We start from the raw sequence: 17110 nt of genomic DNA on the forward strand, positions 1-17110 counted from the left end.
AACTATGTATGTACTTTGGTTTTAATGTGATGATGAACTTCTATTAATTTGGTCACTTAATTATCTATTCATGATGTTCTGTAATGATTTTTGACACACTTAATTGTATATAATGCACGCAGATGAACCGGCAATGGATGTACGGTTCAAGACACACCTCCGAGTACATTAAGGGCGTGCATGATTTTCTCGAAGTGGCTGAGGCAAACAAGCAGAATGGTTTTATGTGTTGTCCATGCCCTATATGTGGGAATACGAAGTCTTACTCTGAACGGAAAATCCTCCACACCCACCTGCTTTACAAGGGTTTCATGCCACACTTTCGACGAGGCACGGAGAAATAGGGGTTATGATGGAAGACGGCGAAGAAGAAGAGTACGATGACAACTATGTGCCCCCTGAATACGGTGATGCTACTGAACATCAAGAGGAACCAGACGATGTGCACGATGATGCTGCAATGGGCGAAGCTGCTGAAGATCAAGAGGGACCAGACGATGTGCCCGATGATGATGATCTCCGCCGGGTCATTGTCGATGCAAGGATGCAATGCGAAAGTCAAAAGGAGAAGCTGAAGTTCGATCGCATGTTAGAGGACCACAAAAAAGGGTTGTACCCCAATTGCGAAGATGGCAACACAAAGCTCGGTACCGTACTGGAATTGCTGCAGTGGAAGGCAGAGAATGATGTGCCTGACAAAGGATTTGAGAAGCTACTGAAAATATTGAAGAAGAAGCTTCCAAAGGATAACGAATTGCCCGACAGTACATACGCAGCAAAGAAGGTCGTATGCCCTCTAGGATTGGAGGTGCAGAAGATACATGCATGCCCTAATGACTGCATCCTCTTACGCGGTGCGTACAAGGATCTGAACGCATGCCCGGTATGCGGTGCATTACGGTATAAGATCAGACGAGATGACCCTGGTGATTTTGACGGCGAGCCCCCCAGGAAGAGGGTTCCTGCGAAGGTGATGTGGTATGCTCCTATAATACCACGGTTGAAATGTCTGTTCAGAAACAGAGAGCATGCCAAGTTGATGCGATGGCACAGTGATGACCGTAAGAAAGACGGGAAGTTGAGAGCACCCGCTGACGGGTCGCAGTGGAGAAAAATCGAGAGAAAGTACTGGGATGAGTTTGAAGTGACCCAAGGAACGTATGGTTTGCTTTAAGCGCGGATGGCATTAATCCTTTCGGGGAGCAGAGCAACAATCATAGCACCTGGCCCGTGACTCTATGTATGTATAACCTTCCTCCTTGGATGTGCATGAAGCGGAAGTTCATTATGATGCCAGCTCTCATCCAAGGCCCTAAGCAACCCAGCAAAGACATTGATGTGGACCTAAGGCCATTAGTTGAATAACTTTTACAGCTGTGGAATGGAAACGGTGTACGTACGTGGGATGAGCACAAACATGAGGAATTTAACCTAAAGGCGTTGCTGTCCATGACCATCAACGATTGACCCGCTCTCAGTAACCTTTCAGGACAGACAAACAAGGGATACCATGCATGCACGCACTGTTTACTTGACACTGATAGTATATACCTGGCAAGTTGCAGGAAGAATGTGTACCTGGGCCATCGTCGATTTCTTCCAACCAACCATCAATGTCGAAAGAAAGGCAAGCATTTCAAAGGCGAGGCAGATCACCGGAAGAAGCCCGCCATGCGTACCGGTGATCACGTACTTGCTATGGTCAATGATTTACACGTAATCTTTGGAAAGGGTCCCGGCAGACTAGCTGTTCCGAGTGACGCTGGGGGACACGCACCCATGTGGAAGAAGAAATCTATATTTTGGGACCTACCCTACTGGAAAGACCTAGAGGTCCGCTCTTCGATTGACGTGATGCACGTGACAAAGAACCTTTGCGTGAACCTGCTAGGCTTCTTGGGCATGTATGGGAAGACAAAAGATACAACTGAGGCACGGGAGGACCTACAACGTTTGCACGAAAAAGATGACATGCCTCCAAAGCAGTATGAAGGTCCTGCTAGCTATGCTCTTACCAAAGAAGAGAAGGAAATCTTCTTTGAATGCCTGCTTAGTATGAAGGTCCCGACTGGCTTCCCGTCTAATATAAAAGGCACTAGGCCAGACTATGCTCTTACCGCACTAGGCCAGAAGGAAGCATCTCCATGGGCCATCAAACAGAGGATGTCATCGGGTTTTGTGTTGACTTCATTCCTGGCCTTAAGAAGATAGGTCTCCCTAAATCGCGGTATGAGGGGAGACTGACTGGAAAAGGCACGCTTGGAAGGGACTCAATAATATGCAAGGACGGATATTCTTGGTCTCAAGCACACTACACAGTTCTACATAACTCTACCTTGGTGACCCCGTATGTCGATGAACACAATAACAGTATGCGCTCCAAACACCCGGAGTAGTGCGATGACTGGATTACATGTGAACACATCAGGACTTTCAGCAGTTGGTTGGAAGGACGTATCAGAGTTGACAACACTGTTTGTGATGAGCTGTACTTGTTGTCCAGGGGACCATCTTTGACTGTATTGATTTGGAAACGATACGAGATAAACGGGAATACATTTTACACGATTGACCAAGATCAAAAGAGCACCAACCAAAACAGCGGTGTCCGCTTTGATGCAACAACCGAGAGGGGAAAGGACACATATTATGGTTACATAGTGGACATATGGGAACTTGACTACGGACATGATTTTAAGGTCCCTTTGTTTAAGTGCAAATGGGTCAATCTGTCAGGAGGCGGGGTACAGGTAGACCCACAGTACGGAATGACAACAGTGGATCTAAAAAATCTTGGGTACACTAATGAACCGTTCGTCCTAGCCAATGATGTGGCACATGTTATCTATGTGAAGGACATGTCTACCAGACCGAGAAAGAGAAAAGATAAGAAAGCGAATACATCATACGATCAGCCAAAGCGCCACATAGTTCTTTCAGGAAAAAGGGACATCGTGGGAGTGAAGGACAAGACAGACATGTCTGGAGATTATGAAAAGTTTCATGAAATTCCTCCCTTCAAAGTCAAGGCTGACCCCAGCATCCTGATAAATGATGAAGATTATCCATGGTTACGGCGCAATAAGCAAATGACACAAGCGAAGAAAAAGTGAAGACTTTCTCCCGTAACTATTAAGATGATACCATGCCAACTTTGTAATTGACGAGTATGATACCATTGTCCATTTTGTACATGCACATGCTATGTGGGTCAATTTATGATACCATGCCAACTTTCAACTTTTTCAGAGTTCATTTGAAATGCTTTAATGTCTTATGGTTCGGCCCTCGTAATAATTAAAAATAGCAACAATAAGTATTTTGTTGTAAGTAGAAACAAAATAAAATAAATAAAGCAAGAAAAAAAGTGTTTTCAAATTTGAAAACTAATGGCACTAACAGAAAGTTTATAATTTTTCTAAAACTAAAAGCAAAAAGAATTGAAAAATAAAGCAAAAAACAAAAGAAAATAAATAATGCAGAAAACAAAACAAAAAAACAACAATAAGTATTTTGTTGTAAGTAGAAACAAAATAAAATAAATAAAGCAAGAAAGAAAACAAAAAAACAAAAAAAAGTGTTTTCAAATTTGAAAACTAATGGCACTAACAGAAAGTTTATAATTTTCCTAAAATTAAAAGCAAAAACAATTAAAAAATAAAATAAAAAACAAAAGAAAATAAATAATGCAGAAAACAAAACAAAAAAACTGAGAAATAAATAAATATAGCAACAATAAGTAAAGAAAACAAAAAAACAAAAAAATGCCTCCTACTGGGCCCCCACGGCCTGAATACGAGATGAAACCCTACTATGGGCCAGGATTCAGGCCCGCAGTAGGCCCAAAAGACCCATCAGGCAAAGCACTAGCAAGTAGGCCCGAAAGCCTATGGTGGAGAGGTGGGACTTATAAACCACTGCGCGCCCCTCTCAACTAGCGAGGTGGGACTAAACTTTGGCCCCGAGGCGAGAAGCACATGGGCCTTTGGTCCCGGTTGGAGGCACCAACCGGGACTAAAGGGGGAGGCATTGGTCCCGGTTGGTGGCACTAACCAGTACCAAAGGCCGCCGGTTCCCGCCCTTTGGGCTGCCGAAAAAGAGGCCTTTGGTCCCGGTTGGTGGCACCAACCGGGACTAAAGGGTGCATTAGTCCCGGTTGGTGCCACCAACCGGGACTAAAGGGTTTGCTATATAAGCAACACTTAGCAGTTTCTGGCAAAATCGCCCACTTCTCCCCCGACGCCCCCTGCTCCTCCTCGTCGCCGTCGCCGCCCGACGCCCCTGCTCCACCTTGTCATCTCCGCCGCCACCGACGCCGTCAAGCTGCTCGCCTGAGCCGTCGCCGCCTCCCCCTGTGAGCACAGCCTGCTCCCGCGCCCCTCCCGTCCCGCGCCCCTGCGCGGCCACCGCGCGCTGCCCCTGTCCCTGCGCGGCCGCCGCGCCGCCGCCCCTGCCCTGCGCGGCCGCCGCGCGCCGCCCGGCCGCCCCTGCAATTTCCATAGCAATTTTTTGCATTTTTTTGTATATGTGTTTGTATGTGTATATATATATATATGTGTACATGTTCATAGTATTTTTGTCATAAGTGTATTTTTTTTGTTCATTGCATTTTTTTCATATATATAATGTATATATGTATGTGTTAGCTATATATATGATGAATGGATGTGGCTATATATGTATGTATGAATATAATGTTCATAGCATTTTTTTGTTTATATATGTTTTTTCACATATGTATTAATTTTTTATTTAGGTTGTTAGTAGATATCGATTTTAGGTTAGTGCATTTTAGGTTAGTGTAGAGGAGAAAGTAAAATAAGGAAAAGGAAGAAAAGAGGAAGAAGGAAGAAGGAAGAAAGAAGAAGAAAAAGAATGAGAGGAAAAAGGAAAATAAGAAGAGGAAGAAGAGGAGAGGAAGAAGAGGAGAAATAAATAAGAAGAGGAAAAAAGAAGAAAAAGAAGAGGAGAAGAAGAAAGGAATAGAGGAGAAGAATAAAAATAGAAAAAAAAATCTATTTTTTCTTCTTCTCCTCTATTCCTTTCTTCTTCTCCTCTTTTTTTTTTCTTCTTCTTCCTTCTTCCTTCTTCCTCTTTTCTTACTTTTCCTTAATTATTTTCCTTTCTCGTCGTTGTCGTGTCGTTGTCGATATAACCCCCTCGAGATAACTTCGACATGAGGGGCAGTCGATATATATACCCCCTCTTGACCGTGATAACTTATACAACGGCAGCACCCCCCCTCGGCCCTCTCGCTCGACCAAAACTCTCGAGGACACCCAAACCCTAGAGAGAAAACGATGTTGGTCTCCTACCCCCTCCCGCCGCGCTCCTACCCGACAAATTAACTCTCTCGAGGCCACCCAAATTTACCAAGTTAAAAGAGCGTTGTCGTCGAGGCCACCCCAAACCCTTGAAGCGTTGTTGTGTCGAGGCGACCCCAAACCCTAGAGAAGCAGCATCGAGGCCACTAACATGATTCCTTATTGTGATTAGCTAGCTAGTTCTATGTTTTCCTCTAATATATATATATATATATATATATATATATATATATATATATATATATATATATATATATATATATATATATATATACATATATATATATATATCCATCTATACCATGTTTGAATAATAATTGACATGTTGTAAATATTTGCAGAAACTATGGAGCACTCCCGAGACGAAGAAACAGAAGCGGTGTTGGGGGACATAATCGCAAATGGAAGTTATGAAGTTGCGTCATTTCTCCTTGACACCGTTGGTCAGCTGGAAGAACTGGGTGAAGAAGAGGGCTATGTTCATGATGGCTTCAGCCCATTAATGCCGGTACAAGAAGAGGACTATGTTCATGATGGCTCCGGTGACACAATGGAGGTACAAGAAGGAGACCGTGCTGACTGCTCCGGTGACCGAACCGAGCCCGGCCAGGTATATATATATTAGTTAAGCCCGTGCTGACTAGTTAATTGATGCTTCCATTGTTTCTCTCATCTTTCTTCCTTATAATTTCTAGCCCTCCGGATCGAGCACAACTTCGGTAAGGAGACGAGGCCCGAAGAAAAAGTTGAGCTCGGATGAAAAGTTTGAGATCATAGAAATCGTGCCCGACGGCGAACCGATTGAACCCATCCGGACAAGGAAGGCATTTTCTGCTCAGTGTGGGGTTCTTGTTAGGGACAAGATTCCGATCAGCATCCAGCAATGGTATAAGCCTAAGGAGGAAGACCCTGAGGTGTCTTATGTCAATGATATGCAGAAAGAAGATCTTTGGACTGAGATGAAGGCAAATTTCACCCTACCGCCAGAGGAGGATCCAGAGAAGCCAGATAAAGAGCAGTTAATCAAGTCTTGTGCTCTTAAGAAGATGGCAACCCTAATAAGGAGGTGGCGGAAAGAGCTGAACCAGTTTGTCGAAAAAAAAGACACCAGAATTCATCGGCAAATATGAGAAGATCAAAGATCACTGGCCCGCATTTGTGGCCCACAAGACATCGAAAAAGAGTAAGAAGATGTCGGTGACAAACAAGATAAATGCTGCGAAGAAGAAGCTTCACCATCGCACGGGGTCAGGTGGCTACCTCAAAGCCCGGCCTAAGTGGTCCAAGGTTGAGCATGATCTGCTTGAAAAAGGGATCGAACCAGAGACAATGTACTGGCCAGACCGTTGCCGGACTTGGTTCTTCGGGGCTGGCGGAACCTTGGACCCTGTAACAGGGAAGTGCTAGTGGACGGACGAGCAATTGCAAATACCAGTCAAGAACCTTTGACACTATATCGATGCAGCGCAGCTAGGGACGTTCCTTCCAAACAGGGAGAAGGACGAGCTCACAATGGCCCTTGGGAATCCCGAGCACCCTGGACGGACACGAGGCACGCCAGGCTCCATTCCATGGAACGTTGGTTTTCCGGACGCAGGGGGTTACAAAGCCCATGAGAGGAGGAAGAAACTGGAGCAGGACCAACTGCAGGCGCTGCACGAAAGGGTAATGGAGCTAGAGGAACGAGAAGAGGAACGAGAAGCAGCAGATCGCAGCAAACGACCTGCCGAAGCTTCCCTCGAAGCTACCCCGCCATCTTACGGAGAAGCAGCGTGGCTTCCACCGAGCTGCTTCAGCCGGAGCATGTCTTGACGGCTCCTGCCAGCTATCCCGTGGATGGTATCACGGAGTCTCAACATTGCCACATTATGGCGCGATGGATGCATTTGAAGGTCAAGGCGGTTGTTGGCCAAGTTTATCCTAGTGGACCCGGCACAACTTATCACTGCCAGCCGATTCTAGAAGGATATGCTAAGGTGATGGTGGATGAAATAACGGAGGGATTTGAGGACCTCCCGCTTGAGCACCCTACCGGTGAAGGGGAGACTAGGCTGGGTTCTGCTCTGAAGACTCCATGCCTATGGCGGAAGGAGCTCATCAACCTTCCGAACTGGAGGCCTCCGCCTCCTCCTTCTCCTCCGGCGCGTCAGGGCACTCCGCCTCCTCCACCGCCTCCTCCTCCGGCGAGTCAGGGCACTCCGCCTCCTCCACCGCCTCCTCCTCCGGCGAGTGACGATCAGGGCACGCGTGACGGCACTCCGCCTCCTTCTCCGGCATGTGGCGGCACTCCGCCTCCTTCTCTGCCTGCGCCGGCGCTCCCGAGCAGCCAGCAGCCTCCTCCTTCTCCGCCTCGCCAGCAAGGGCGGAAGAGACCCGCCGCTGCCCCGGCTGCTCCGGCGCGTCGTACTCCTTCTCCTTCGCCTCGTAAGCAAGCACGAAAGAAGACAGACGCCGCAGCCGCTCCGTCTGCTCCGGCGTCTAGCAGCACAACCAGAGGCGGGAGGCAATACAAATACAGTCCATCTCTCAAGCCTCTAGAGAAGTTACCGTATGAGAGGTCCGAGGAGGAAAACGATACGATTGTGCGGACCCACGTGAAGGACTTCTTTGAAGGGGTGAAAGCAAAGAGACATCCACCTCCGGAGGAGAAGGTAGATCAAGTGAAAGCAAAGCGCACTATCGATGCCCTGAGGAAACCACCAAAGTCTCCGCCGAGAACCAACTATGAGCGCATTACTGAACAGACATATCTCCAAGCCCAGCGGTCGGGAACTACTGTCAATGATAAAAGGTTAAAAGAACGAGCAAAGGGGGGAAAATTGCCCAGCTCGGCAAACAAGCACAGCAATCGTGCCCCCCGCTCAATGTGTCTAATGCTCTGGGGACGGTGGCCGGTTATGGCAATCTTGAAGATTACCTGCCTGATGATGCACTTCCTGATTTCATGGAGGTGGACGAACACAGATACGAGTACGGGAAGCCTCTCGTCAAAGATGAAAAATCTCTGACAACAATGATGCGAAGATTCCATAGTTGGTACATGAAAACCTGCAGAGAGTCTAAGGGGACGAACAGTTTGTATCTGAACATTAAAGAGGAGCACGACCTCGTTTCAAATGATCTGTTGTGTGTTCCATTTGATGAGTTCTTCGCGTTCTTCAATCAAAAGGCCCTCGATAAATTAATGGTCTTTTGCTACTGCCTGTAACTACTATTTCTTTCATTAAGTCTCTATATATAGCTCGGCTCTTTCATTGCATGTATTTATAATTAATTATCCTCAATATATTATGCAGATTGAAGATCGTCGAGTGCAAAAAACAAGAAATTTATGATATTAGGTTCATTAACGCAAATATCATAGATGTATTTCTGGTTGAAAAGAACGTCAAAGAGGCCGAGGACAACTTGCTACGATCGTTGATCAAAAATCAAAACAAAGATACCATACTCTTTCCTTACAACGGCAAGTGAGTGTTACTGTCATGTGCATATTCGGTTTCCCTTATTAATCGAGCGAGGTTATAATAATATAATTGATGAGTTATGCATGCGTGCGCAGGTACCACTATATTCTTCTGGAGATTAAGCTTGAGCGTGGAGTAGTAACCATCTTAGACTCGAGACGGAAAGATCTGGAATCCTATGCGGACATGACTGAAATGCTCAGCAAGTAAGTTCAGTCGATCATTATCGCACCTTATCGGCATTTTTTTTAATTTCCTGATATCTCAAGTAATAATAATTATTTTCTTTGTCTTGCAGGGTTTGGAAACAGTTCACCGCAGAAGCTCCGGGACTGCCGAAGGAGCTGCGATATACATACCCGGAAGTAAGTACTACTAGCTAGCTAGTTGCGCGCATCTCCCGTTGATTCTATAGCTATACTTTCATCAATGCCATTTATAATGCTTCATTATCTGTTTGATTGACCTCTATTTCTCGTAAAGTGCTTGTGGCAGGAGGAAGGGAATGATTTCTGTGGATACTACGTGTGCGAGTTCATCCACACCGCGACTTTGAAAAACAAGCGGGGCTACTCTAGAAGACAATATGAAGTGCGTAAGCAATAATATTCATAATTTCATTTTATTACACCATCATTTCTGTTGAGTTTCATTCATATATATGTATTAATTAACCCCCTTATTCAAATTAGACGTGGCAGATGCGGAATGAACTCCTAGAACCAGATCGCATGAAAGCAATTCAAGAGGAATTGGCGGGATTCTTTCTTGACCACGTCATTAGTAAAGCCGGTGAATATCATGTGGAAATTGATTTCAAATGCTAGGGATTTGTAATTAAGAGGTCTTATACATATTGTACATGTATGTAGCCAGGAGCGTCGGATACATGATACGAAAACTTGTTGTTCGGCCAATCTCTCGGAGAAGGAGAGGTCGATCGATCACTTCTCTCGGTATGCATGAAGAACTTCTGTACTGAATGGTTCTCGATCACTTATGTATATATAGTACGTAGCGTCGACCAAGCACGGACATAAGAGAGGACACTTCTCTCTATTAATTAGCTAGCTAACACAATATATGAAACACCTAAATTAACCCCCAAAAACCCCCAACCCCCCCCCTCCTTTCAAAAGAAAACAAAAACCCCAGCCACTGGAATGCTGACGCGTGGATGCCTTTTGGTCCCGGTTGGAGCCACCAACCGGGACCAAAGGCCTCCTGACTGGGCTCGGCGCACAGGGCCACGTGGAGGCACATTGGTCCCGGTTCGTGTTTGAACCGGGACTAATGGGTGGAGGTATTAGTAACGACCCATTAGTCCCGGTTCATGAACCGGGACTAAAGGCCCTTATGAACCGGGACTATTAGGTGTTTTTCTACTAGTGTCAAAATCCTCATCATCCTCTTTCTTGGATGGTTTAGGAGGAAAAGACATGGGTTTCTGAACCCATGGTTCTCTTTCTTTACCGTGCTTCCTAGCAACGAAGTCTCTCTTATCATAGCGTTGATTATTTGATTGTGAGTTATGAAGATCAATAGCATGTTCAGCCTCTACCTCATTATTATTGCTAGGTTGAGCATTAACATGAACATCATCATTAACATCATCACTGGGTTCATGTTCATTACCAGATTGTGTTTCAGCATCAGAAATAGAAATGTCATTGGGATTCTCAGGTATGTCAACAACAGGTTCACTAGAAGCATGCAAAGTCCTATAATTTTTCTTTTTCTTCTTCTTAGAAGGACTAGGTGCGTCAACATTAGTTCTCTGAGAATCTTGCTCAATTCTCTTAGGGTGGCCCTCAGGATACAAAGGTTCCTGAGTCATTTTACCCCCTTAGTCATAACTCTAACAGCATTATCATTTTTATTATTATTTAATTAATTGAGCAAATCATTTTGAGCTTTAAGCACTTGTTCTGCTTGAGTGGTAACCATGGAAGCATGTTTACTAATAATTTTAAGTTCACCTTCAACTCTAGACATATAATCACTCAAGTGTTCAATCATACAAGCATTGCGTTTCAATTGTCTACCAACATAAGCATTGAAGTTTTCTTGTTTAACAATAAAATTATCAAACTCATCCAAGCATTGGCTAGCAGACTTATAACAAGGAATATCACCTTCATCAAATCTATAGAGAGAATTTACCTTTACAAGACCATGTATTTCTTCAACATGTGGTAAATTCTTAACATCTTCAGCTTTAATACCCTTTTCTTTCATAGATTTCTTTGCCTCTTGCATATCTTCAGGACCGAGAAATAGAATACCCCTTTTGTTCAGAGTTGGCTTAGGAGTTGGTTCAGGAAGTGTCCAATTGTTTTCATTAGTCAACATATTATTTAGTAACAATTCAGCTTGATCAATAGTTCTTTTCCTAAAAACACAACCAACACAACTATCCACGTGGTCTGTGGAAGCATCGGTTGTTGGGGAACGTAGTAATTTCAAAAAAAATTCCTACGCACACGTAAGATCATGGTGATGGCATAGCAACGAGAGGGGAGAGTGTTGTCCACGTACCCTCGTAGACCGTAAGCGGAAGCGTTAGCACAACGCGGTTGATGTAGTCGTACGTCTTCACGATCCGACCGATCCAAGCACCGAACGTACGGCACCTCCGAGTTCAGCACACGTCCAGCTCGATGACGATCCCCGGACTCCGATCCAGCAAAGTGTCGGGGATGAGTTCCGTCAACACGATGGCGTGGTGACGATGATGATGTTCTACCGGCACAGGGCTTCGCCTAAGCTTCGCGACGATATGACCGAGGTGGAATATGGTGGAGGGGGGCATCGCACACGGCTAAGGAATGATCCGTAGATCAACTTGTGTGTCTATGGGTGCCCCCCGCCCCCGTATATAAAGGAGCCAAGGGGGAGGAGGCGGCCGGCCAAGGAGGGCGCGCCAAGGGGGGAGTCCTACTCCCACCGGGAGTAGGACTCCCTTCTTTCCTAGTTGGAATAGGAGAAGGGGGGAAAGAGGAGGAAGAGGGGAAGGAAAGGGGGGGCGCCGCCCCCCTTCCCTTGTCCTATTCGGACTAGGAAGGGGAGGGGCGCGCGGCCCCCTCCTGCCTCCTTCCCTCTTCTCCCTCGAGGCCCATGTAGGCCCAATAACCCCCGGGGGGGTTCCGGTAACCTCCCGGTGCTCCGGTAAAATGCCGATTTCACCTGAAACGATTCCGATGTCCAAATATAGGCTTCCAATATATCAATCTTTATGTCTCGACCATTTCAAGACTCCTCGTTACGTCCGTGATCACATCCGGGACTCCGAACAAACTTCGGTACATCAAAACTTATAAACTCATAATAAAACTGTCATCGTAATGTTAAGCGTGCGGACCCTACGGGTTCGAGAACTATGTAGACATGACCTAGAACTATTCTCGGTCAATAACCAATAGCGGAACCTGGATGCTCATATTGGTTCCTACATATTCTACGAAGATCTTTATCGGTCAAACCGCATAACAACATACGTTGTTCCCTTTGTCATCGGTATGTTACTTGCCCGAGATTTGATCGTCGGTATCCAATACCTAGTTCAATCTCATTACCGGCAAGTCTCTTTACTCGTTCTGTAATGCACCATCCCGTAACCAACTCATTTGGTCACATTGCTTGCAAGGCTTATAGTGATGTGCATTATCGAGAGGGCCCAGAGATACCTCTCCGACAATCGGAGTGACAAAACCTAATCTCGAAATACGCCAACTCAACATGTACCTTCGGAGACACCTGTAGTACTTCTTTATAATCACCCAGTTACGTTGTGACGTTTGGTAGTACCCAAAGTATTCCTCCAGTAAACGGGAGTTGCATAATTCTCATAGTTACAGGAACATGTATAAGTCATGAAGAAAGCAATAGAAATATACTAAACGATCAAGTGCTAGGCTAACGGAATGGGTCATGTCAATCACATCATTCTCCTAATGATGTGATCCCATTAATCAAATGACAACACATGTCTATGGTTAGGAAACATAACCATCTTTGATTAATGAGCTAGTCTAGTAGAGGCATACTAGTGACTATATGTTTGTCTATGTATTCACACATGTATCATCTTTCCGGTTAATACAATTCCAGCATGAATAATAAACATTTATCATGATATGAGGAAATAAATAATAACTTTATTGTTGCCTCTAGGGCATATTTCCTTCAGTCTCCCACTTGCACTACAGTCAATAATCTAGATTACATAGTAATGATTCTAACACCCATGGAGTCTTGGTGCTGATCATGTTTTGCTCATGAGAGTGGCTTAGTCAACGGGTCTGCAACATTCAGATCCGTATGTATCTTGCAAATCTCTATGTCTCCCACTTGGACTTGGTCCCGAATGGAATTGAAGCATCTCTTGATGTGCTTGGTCCTCTTGTGAAATCTGGATTCCTTTGCCAAGGCAATTGCACCAGTATTGTCACAGAAGATTTTCATTTGTCCCGATGCACTAGGTATGACACCTAGATCGGAAATGAACTCCTTCATCCAGACTCCTTCATTTGTTGCTTCCGAAGCAGCTATGTACTCCGCTTCACATATAGATCCCTCCACGACGCTTTGTTTAGAACTGCACCAACTTACAGCTCCACCGTTTAATAAAAACACGTATCCGGTTTGCGATTTAGAATCGTCCGGATCAGTGTCAAAGCTTGCATCGACGTAACCATTTACGACTAGCTCTTTGTCACCTCCATATACGAGAAACATATCCTTAGTCCTTTTCAGGTATTTCAGGATGTTCTTGACCGTTGTCCAGTGATCCACTCCTAGATTACTTTGGTACCTTCCTGCCAAGCTTATTCCTAAGCATACGTCAGGTCTGGTACACAGCATTGCATACATGATAGAGCCTATGGCTGAAGCATAGGGAACATCTTTCATTTTCTCTCTATCTTCTGATGTGGTCGGGCATTGAGTTTGACTCAACTTCACACCTTGTAGTACGGGCAAGAACCCTTTCTTTGCCTAATCCATTTTGAACTTTTTCAAAATTTTATCAAGGTATGTGCTTTGTGAAAGTCCTATTAAGCGTCTTGATCTATCTCTATAGATCTTGATGCCCAATATATAAGCAGCTCCACCGAGGTCTTTCATTGAAAAACTTTTATTCAAGTATTCCTTTATGCTATCCAGAAATTCTATATCATTTCCAATTAATAATATGTCATCCACATATAATATTAGAAATGCTACAGAGCTCCCACTCACTTTCTTGTAAATACAGGCTTCTCCAAAAGTCTGTATAAAACCATATGCTTTGATCATACTATCAAAGCGTTTATTCCAACTCCGAGATGCTTGCACCAGTCCATTGATGGATTGCTGGAGCTTGCACACTTTGTTAGCATCTTTAGGATTGACAAAAACTTTCTGGTTGCATCATATACAACTCTTCTTTAATAAATCCATTAAGGAATGCAGTTTTGACATCTATTTGCCAGATTTCATAAAATGTGGCAATTGCTAACATGATTCAGACAGACTTAAGCTTCGATACGAGTGAGAAAATCTCATCGTATTCAACACCTTGAACTTGTTGAAAACATTTCGCAAGAAGTCGAGCTTAGTAGATAGTAACACTACTATCAATGTCCGTCTTCCTCTTGAGGATCCATTTATTTAATATGGCTTGCTGATCATCGAGCAAGTCAATCAAAGTCCATACTTTGTTCTCATACATGGATCATATCTCAGATTTTATGGCCTCAAGCCATTTCGTGGAATCTGGGCTCATCATCGCTTCCTCATAGTTCGTAGGTTCATCATGGTCTAGTAACATGACTTTCCGGAACAGGATTACCGTACCACTCTGGTGCGGATCTTACTCTGGAAGACCTACGAGGTTCTGTAGTAACTTAATTTGAAGTTTCATGATCATCATCATTAACTTCCTCACTAATTGGTGTAGTAGTCAGAGGAACAGATTTCTGTGATGAACTACTTTCCAATAAGGGAGCAGGTACAGTTACCTCATCAAGTTCTACTTTCCTCCCACTCACTTCTTTCGAGAGAAACTCCTTCTCTAGAAAGGATCCATTCTTAGCAATGAATAACTTGCCTTCCGATCTGTGATAGAAGGTGTACCCAATAGTTAACTTTGGGTATTCTATGAAGACGCACTTCTCCGATTTGGGTTTGAGCTTATCAGGTTGAAACTTTTTTCATTTAAGCATCGCAACTCCAAACTTTAAGAAATGACAGCTTATGTTTACTGCTAAACCATAGTTCATACGGTGTCGTCTCAACGGATTTAGATGGTGCCCTTTTAAACGTGAATGCAGCTGTCTCTAATGCACAACCCCAAAACGATAGTGGTAAAGCCGATAAGAGACATCATAGATCGCACCATATCCAATAAAGTGCGGTTACGATGTTCGGACACACCATAAAGCTGTGGTGTTCCAGGTGGCATGAGTTTGTGAAACTATTCCACATTGTTTTAATTGAAGACCAAACTCGTAACTCAAATATTCGTCTCCGCGATCAGATCGCAGAAACTTTATTTTCTTGTTATGATGATTTTTCCACTTCACTCTGAAATTCTTTGAACCTTTCAACTATTTCAGACTTATGTTTCATCAAGTAGATATACCCATATCTGCTCAAATCATCTTGTGAAGGTCAGAAAATAACGATATTTGCCACGAGCATCAACACTCATTGGATCGCATACATCGGTATGTATTATTTCCAATAAGTCAGTAGCTCGTTCCATTGTTCCGGAGAACAGAGTTTTAGTCATCTTGCCCAATAGGCACGGTTCGCAAGCATCAAATGATTCATAACCAAGTGATTTCGAAAATCCATCTTTATGGAGTTTCTTCATGCGCTTTACACCGATATGACCCAAACGGCAGTGCCACAAATAAGTTGCACTATCATTATCAACTTTGCATCTTTTTGGCTTCAACACTATGAATATGTGTATCACTGCTATCGAGATTTAATAAAAATAGACCACTCTTCAAGGGTGCATGACCATAAAAGATATTACTCATATAAATAGAACAACCATTATTCTTTGATTTAAATGAATAACCGTCTCGCATCAAACAAGATCCAGATATAATGTTCATGCTTAACGCTGGCACCAAATAACAATTATTTAGGTCTAAAACTAATCCCGATGGTAGATGTAGAGGTAGCGTGCCGACCGCGATCACATCGACTTTGGAACCATTTCCCACGCGCATCGTCACCTCGTCCTTAGCCAATCTTCGCTTAATCCGTAGTCCCTGTTTCGAGTTGCAAATATTAGCAACAGAACCAGTATCAAATACCCAGGTGCTACTGCGAGCATTAGTAAGGTACACATCAATAACATGTATATCACATATACCTTTGTTCACTTTGCCATCCTTCTTATCCGCCAAATACTTGGGGCAGTTCCGCTTCCAGTGTCCAGTCTGCTTGCAGTAGAAGCACTCAGTTTCAGGCTTAGGTCCAGACTTGGGTTTCTTCTCTTGAGCAGCAACTTGCTTGCTGTTCTTTTTGAAGTTCCCCTTCTTCTTCCCTTTGCCCTTTTTCATGAAACTGGTGGTTTTTTTAACCATCAACACTTGATGCTCCTTCTTGATTTCGACCTCCGCGGCTTTTAGCATTGCGAAGAGCTCGGGAATAGTCTTGTTCATCCCTTGCATATTATAGTTCATCACGAAGCTCTTGTAGCTTGGTGGCAGTGATTGAAGAATTCTGTCAATGACACTATCATCAGGAAGATTAACTCCCAGTTGAATCAAGTGATTATTATACCCAGACATTTTGAGTATGTGTTCACTGACAGAACTATTCTCTTCCATCTTGCAGCTGTAGAACTTATTGGAGACTTCATATCTCTCAATCCGGGCATTTGCTTGAAATATTAACTTCAACTCCTGGAACATCTCATATGCCCCATGACGTTCAAAACGTCGTTGAAGACCCGGTTCTAAGACGTAAAGCATGGCACACTGAACTATCGAGTAGTCATCAGCTTTGCTCTGCCAGACGTTCTTAACGTCGTCAGTTGCATCAGCAGCAGGCCTGGCACCCAGCGGTGCTTCCAGGACGTAACTTTTCTGTGCAGCAATGAGGATAATCCTCAGGTTACGGACCCAGTCCGTGTAATTGCTACCATCATCTTTCAACTTTGCTTTCTCAAGGAACGCATTAAAATTTAACGGAACAACAGCACGAGCCATCTATCTACAAACAAACATAGACAAGCAAAATACTATCAGGTACTAAGTTTCATGATAAATTTAAGTTCAATTAATCATATTACTTAAGAACTCCCACTTAGACGGACAT

This window comes from Triticum aestivum, chromosome 1B (assembly GCF_018294505.1).
Source record: "Triticum aestivum cultivar Chinese Spring chromosome 1B, IWGSC CS RefSeq v2.1, whole genome shotgun sequence".
Lineage (NCBI taxonomy): Eukaryota > Viridiplantae > Streptophyta > Magnoliopsida > Poales > Poaceae > Triticum > Triticum aestivum.